The sequence below is a fragment of the Odocoileus virginianus genome, chromosome 4, assembly GCF_023699985.2.
Source record: "Odocoileus virginianus isolate 20LAN1187 ecotype Illinois chromosome 4, Ovbor_1.2, whole genome shotgun sequence".
Lineage (NCBI taxonomy): Eukaryota > Metazoa > Chordata > Mammalia > Artiodactyla > Cervidae > Odocoileus > Odocoileus virginianus.
The window spans coordinates 55,610,513-55,616,517 of record NC_069677.1 but is presented as its reverse complement, the minus strand read 5'-3'; positions in this window follow the sequence as shown (position 1 = coordinate 55,616,517).

The window sequence follows — 6,005 nt, the reverse complement described above, 5'->3', positions numbered from 1 at the left end:
TTCTCTTGCCTGGAAAATCTCATGGACAGAGGAGCCTGGTAGGCTACAGTCCATGGGGTTGCTAAGAGTCGGACATGACTGACCGACTTCACTTTTACTTTTCAGTTTCATGCATTGGAGAAGGAAATGGCAACCCACTCCAGTGTTCTTTCCTGAAGAATCCCAGGGACAGTGGAGCCTGGTGGGCTGCCGTCTATGGGGTCACACAGAGTCAGACACGACTAAAGTGACTTAGCAGCATACTTGAATGGTCTAGTGGTTTTACCTACTTTTTCAATTTAAGTCTGAATTTGCCAATAAGGAGTTCATGATCTGAGCCACAATCAGCTCCTAGTCTTGTTTTTGTTGACTGTATAGAGCTTCTCCATCTTTGGCTGCAAAGAATATAATCAATCTGATTTCAATATTGACCATCTGGTGATGTCCATGTGTAGATTCTTCTCTTGTGTTGTTGGAAGAGGGTGTTTGCTATGACCAGTGCGTTCTCTTGCCAAAACTCTATTAGCCTTTGCCCTGCTTCATTCTGCACTCCAAGGCCAAATCTGCCTGTTACTCCAGGTGTTTCTTGACTTCCTACTTTTGGATTCCAGTCCCCTATAATGAAAAGGACATCTTTTTTGGGAGTTAGTTCTAGAAAGTCTTGTAGGTCTTCATAGAACCCTTCAACTTCAACTTCTTCAGCATTACTGGTCAGGGCATAGACTTGGATTACCGTGATATTGAATGGTTTGCCTTGGAAATGAACAGAGATCATTCTGTCGTTTTTGAGATTGCATCCAAGTCCTGCATTTCAGACTCTTCTGTTGACTATGATGGCTACTCCATTTCTTCTAAGGGATTCCTGCCCACAGTAGCAGATATAATGGACATTAGCAGTCCACTGCTGGCCCGTACCTCCACAGGAGACACTCAAACACAGTCTGTCTCAGTCTCTGTGGGGTCTCTGGGTCCTGGTGTGCACAAGGTATGTTTGAACCCTCTGAGCGTCTCCAAAATGGACAGGTCATGGTGGACAGTTCTGACAAAACATGGTCCCCTGGAGAAGGGAATGGCAAACCACTTCAGTTTTCTTGCCTCGAGAATCCCATGAACAGTATGAAAAGGCAGAAAGATAGGACACTGAAAGATAAACTTTGATGAGTTGAGTTAAAGTCACCCACTCCAGTCTATTTTAGTTCGCTGATTCCTAAAATGTTGATAATCACTCTTGCCATCTCCTGTTTGACCACTTCCAATTTGCCTTTATTCATGGATAACATTCCAGGTTCCTATGCAATATTGCTCTTTACAGTATGGACTTTATTTCCACTACCAGTCACATCCACAACTGAGTGTTGTTTATTCTTTGGCTCCATCTCTTTATTTTTTCTGGAGTTATTTCTCTACCAATCCCTATTGGGCACCTATCCACCTGGGGAGTTCATCTTTCAATGTCCTGTCTTTTTGACTTTTCATACTGTTCATGGGGTTCTCAAGGAAAGAATACTGAAGTGGTTTGCCATTCCCTTCTCCAGTGGGCCACATTTTGTCAGGACTCTCCACCATGACCCGTCCATCTTGGAGACGCTCAGAGGGTTCAAACATATCTTGTGCACACCAGGACCCAGAGACCCCACTGAGACTGAGACAGACTGTGTTTGAGTGTCTCCTGTGGAAGTATGTGTCAGCAGTGGACTTCTGCAGGGGCAGGGGCTCTGGATGTAGTAGAGGTGGGTATGGCATAAGCCCTCTTGGAGGAGGTCGCAAGTAACCCCACCCTAGAGCCGCCAGAACTTACACAGGACAGGGAAACAGACTCTTGGTGGCACAAACAGAACCTTGTGCACCAGGACCCAGGAGAAAGGGGCTGTGACCCCAGAGGAGACTGACCCAGACTTGCCCATGAGTGTCCAGGAGTCTCCAGTGGAGGTGTGGGTTGGCAGAAGGTTGGGGGCACTGCGTGTAGCAGTGTGTGCATGGGACCTTTGAAGGAGGCCATTATCTTCATTTCCTCCACCACAGTTTGGCCTCAGGTCAAATAACAGGGAAGGAACACAGCCCCGCCCATCAACAGAAAATTGGAGTAAAGATTTATTAAGTATGGCCCCGCCCATTAGAACAAGACCCAGTTTTCCCCTCAGTCAGTCTCTCCCCAGAGAAGGCAATTGCACCCCACACCAGTACTCTTGCCTGGAGAATCCCATGGGTGGAGGAGCCTGGTGGGCTGCAGTCCATGGGGTCACTGAGAGTTGGACACGACTGAGCGACTTCACTTTCACTTTTGACTCTCATGCACTGGAGAAGGAAATGGCGGCCCACTCCAATGTTCTTGCCTGGAGAATCCCAGGGATGGGGGAGCCTGGTCTGCTGCCGTCTATGGGGCTGCACAGAGTTGGACACGACTGAAGCGACTCAGCAGCAGCAGCAGCAGTCTCTCTCATCAGAAAGCTACTGCAAACCTCTTATCCTTCTCCATCAGAGGGCAGACAGACTGAAAATCATAATCACAGAAAACTAACCAGTCTGATCACATGGACCACAGCCTTGTGTAACTCAAATAGCTAAATAGCTATTTAAAAATTTAAATGTTTAAATAGCTATTTAAATAGGGAACATATATGAAAGATGGATAAAACTTATTCTTTGTGATTTAAGTATGCATATGGATTCTGAAAGGAAGTCAGGAAGAGGCCACTGTTTTAAAAATTGGGATACAGCTGCTTTATAATATTGTATTAGTTTCTGCTGTACAACAACATGAATCCACTATGTGTTTACACATATCCCCTCCCTCTCAGACCTCACTCCCACTCCATCCCCCCTCCCATCCTTCTGGGTCATCACAGAGCCCTGAGGTGTGCTCCATGGCTATAGAGCAGGTTCCCACTAGCTATCTATCTATGTAAAATATATAAAAGTATACACTGTCTGAGGAAGGCCTTACAGATAGCTGTGAAAAAAGGGAATCGAAAAGCAAAGGAGAAAAGGAAAGATATAACCATTTGAGTGCAGAGTTCCAAAGAATAGCAAGGACAGATAAGAAAGGCTTCCTCAGTGATCAATGCAAAGATATACAGGAAAACAATAGAATGGGAAAGACTAGAGATCTCTTTAAGATAATTAGAGATACTAAGGGAATATTTCATGCAAAGATGGACTCAATAAAGGACAAAAATGGTAGGGACCTAACAGAAGAAGATATTAAGAAGAGGTGGCAGGAATACACAGAAGAACTGTACAAAGAAGATCTTCATGACCCAGATAATCACGATGGTGTGATCACTCACCTAGAGCCAGACATCCTGTAATGTGAAGTCAAGTGGGCCTTAGGAAGCAACACTATGAACAAAGCTAGTGGAAGTGATGGAATTACAGTTAAGCTACTTCAAATCCTGGAAGATGATGCTGTGAAAGTGCTGCACTCAATATGCCAGCAAATTTAGAAAACCCAGCAGTGGCCACAAGACTGGAAAAGGTCAATTTTCATTCCAATCCCAAAGGAAGGCAATTCCAAAGAATGCTCAAACTCCCACACAATTGCACTCATCTTATATGCTAGTAAAGTAATACTCCAAATTCTCCAAGACAGGCTTCAGCAATATGTGAACCGTGAGCTTCCAGATGTTCAAGCTGGTTTTAGAAAAGGCAGAGGAACCAGAGATCAAATTGCCAACATACACTGGATCATCCAAAAAGCAAGAGAGTTCCAGAAAAACATCTATTTCTGCTTTATTGACTATGCCAAAGCCTTTGACTGTGTGGATCACAATAAACTGTGGAGAATTCTGAAAGAGATGGGAATACCAGACCACCTGACCTGCCTCTTGAGAAAGCTGTATGCAGGTCAGGAAGCAACAGTTAGAACTGGACATGGAACAACAGACTGGTTCCAAATAGGAAAAGGAGTACGTCAAGGCTGTATATTGTCACCCTGCTTATTTAACTTATCTGCAGAGTACATCATGAGAAACGCTGGGGCTGGAGGAAGCACAAGCTGGAATCAAGATGGCTGGGAGATATATCAATAACCTCAGATATGCAGATGACACCACCCTTATGGTAGAAAGTGAAGAGGAACTAAAGAACCTCCTGATGAAAGTGAAAGAGGAGAGTGAAAAAGTTGGCTTAAAGCTCAACATTCAGAAAACTAAGATCATGGCATCTGGTCCCATCACTTCACGGCAAATAGATGGGGAAACAGTGGAAACAGTGGCTGAATTTTTTTTTTTTTTTCTGGGCTCTAAAATCATGCAGATAGTGACTGCAGCCATGAAATTAAAAGATGCTTACTCCTTGGAAGGAAAGTTGTGAGCCACTTAGACAGCATATTAGAAAGCAGAGACATTACTTTGTTAACAAAGGTCCATCTAGTCAAGGCTATGGTTTTTCCAGTGGTCATGTATGGCTGTGAGAGTTGGACTGTGAAGAAAGCTGAGCTCTGAAGAATTGATGCTTTTGAGCTGTGGTATTGGAGAAGACTCTTGAGAGTCCCTTGGACTGCAAGGAGATCCAACCAGTTCATCCTAAAGGAGATCAGTCCTGGGTGTTCATTGGAAGGATTGATGTTGAAGCTGAAACTCCAATACTTTGGCCACCTGAAGCAAAGAGCTGACTCATCTGAAAAGCCCCGATGCTGGGAAAGATGGAGGGCAGGAGGAGAAGGGGACAACAGAGGATAAGATGGCTGGATGCTGTCACCAACTGGATGGACATGGGTTTGGGTGGACTCCGGGAGTTGGTGATGGACAGGGTGGCCTGGCATGCTGTGGTTCATGGGGTCGCAAAGAGTTGGACATGACTGAGCAACTGTTCTGGACTGAACTGATACATTGACATGGTATTGTATAGTCTTGTCAATCCTAATCCCCTAATTTTGATCTAATAAAAGGAATAGATTAATTGGAACTCTTAAAGCAGTCTAGACACATTTCCAGGCAGTGAATCTGCTTGCACTAAACGTATACAAAAAGACACTGGAAATTCAAGGTACCATTGTAAAAGAGTCTTTCACTCAATGACAGTTTAACTAGAATAACCTCTTAGTTTCCCTTCAAGTTGCAATATCATTTTAAGAATCTAATTAAGACCAGGAATTAGGCACCATGGATGTGACTACACAGCTAATAAGGCAATAGCTTTGCCAGAATGCAAATTATATTACCTAAATACACCACTCAATTATACCTTTTTGTCTGCTGTGGTTTTCTGTAAGCTATTATTCATTGCCTATGATGTATTTTAACTATGAAATACTTATTTGAGAACTATTTTACTAAGCTGAATTCATGATAAAAATTTTGTTTACAGAATAACTGAAACATATATGTAAGATGTTATGATGCTTAAACTGTGTTTCCTTTCCAGATATTAGTATCTATTATTTCTCTTTATTTGTAGTCCTGACATTTTAAACCATAAAATATATCTTCAGAATAATACTTTAAAAGTTAAAATATAATTCTGCATGTTTACTTGGGAAAATGGTAATAAAATAAAAGGCTTTAAAAAAAAAAACAACAAAAAACACACAAGCAGAATGAACATCGGCAGACCCATAAGATCTTCAGATGTTAAAAATACCAGTCACAGACAATAAACAAACTACAATTATTATTAGCTTTAGATAATTAAAAATAAAATGCAAGCATAAACATATTGGCAGGAACAGGAAGCAATACAAAGTGACATAGATTTCAAACAAATCCAAATAGAACTTCTATATAATAAAAATTAAGATAGATTGGACACAAAGAATTAATATACTAGGAGACTGGAAGAAATGGTACAGAATGCAGCATAAAGAGACAAAAAGATGGATAGAAACAGAAAAGAGAATCTGTGATGTGGAGTTGGGAATGAGAAGGTCTAACATATTTAATCAGAATTCTAGAAGTTCCAGAGAGAGAGAGAAGGCAAATATATCATCTGAAGAGATATGTTGAAATGTCAGCAGGATGGAGGGCTAGAAGATGCCAACACTTGTCTGCCTGACATATAAGCAAGAATAAATAAGCAACTAAAAACTC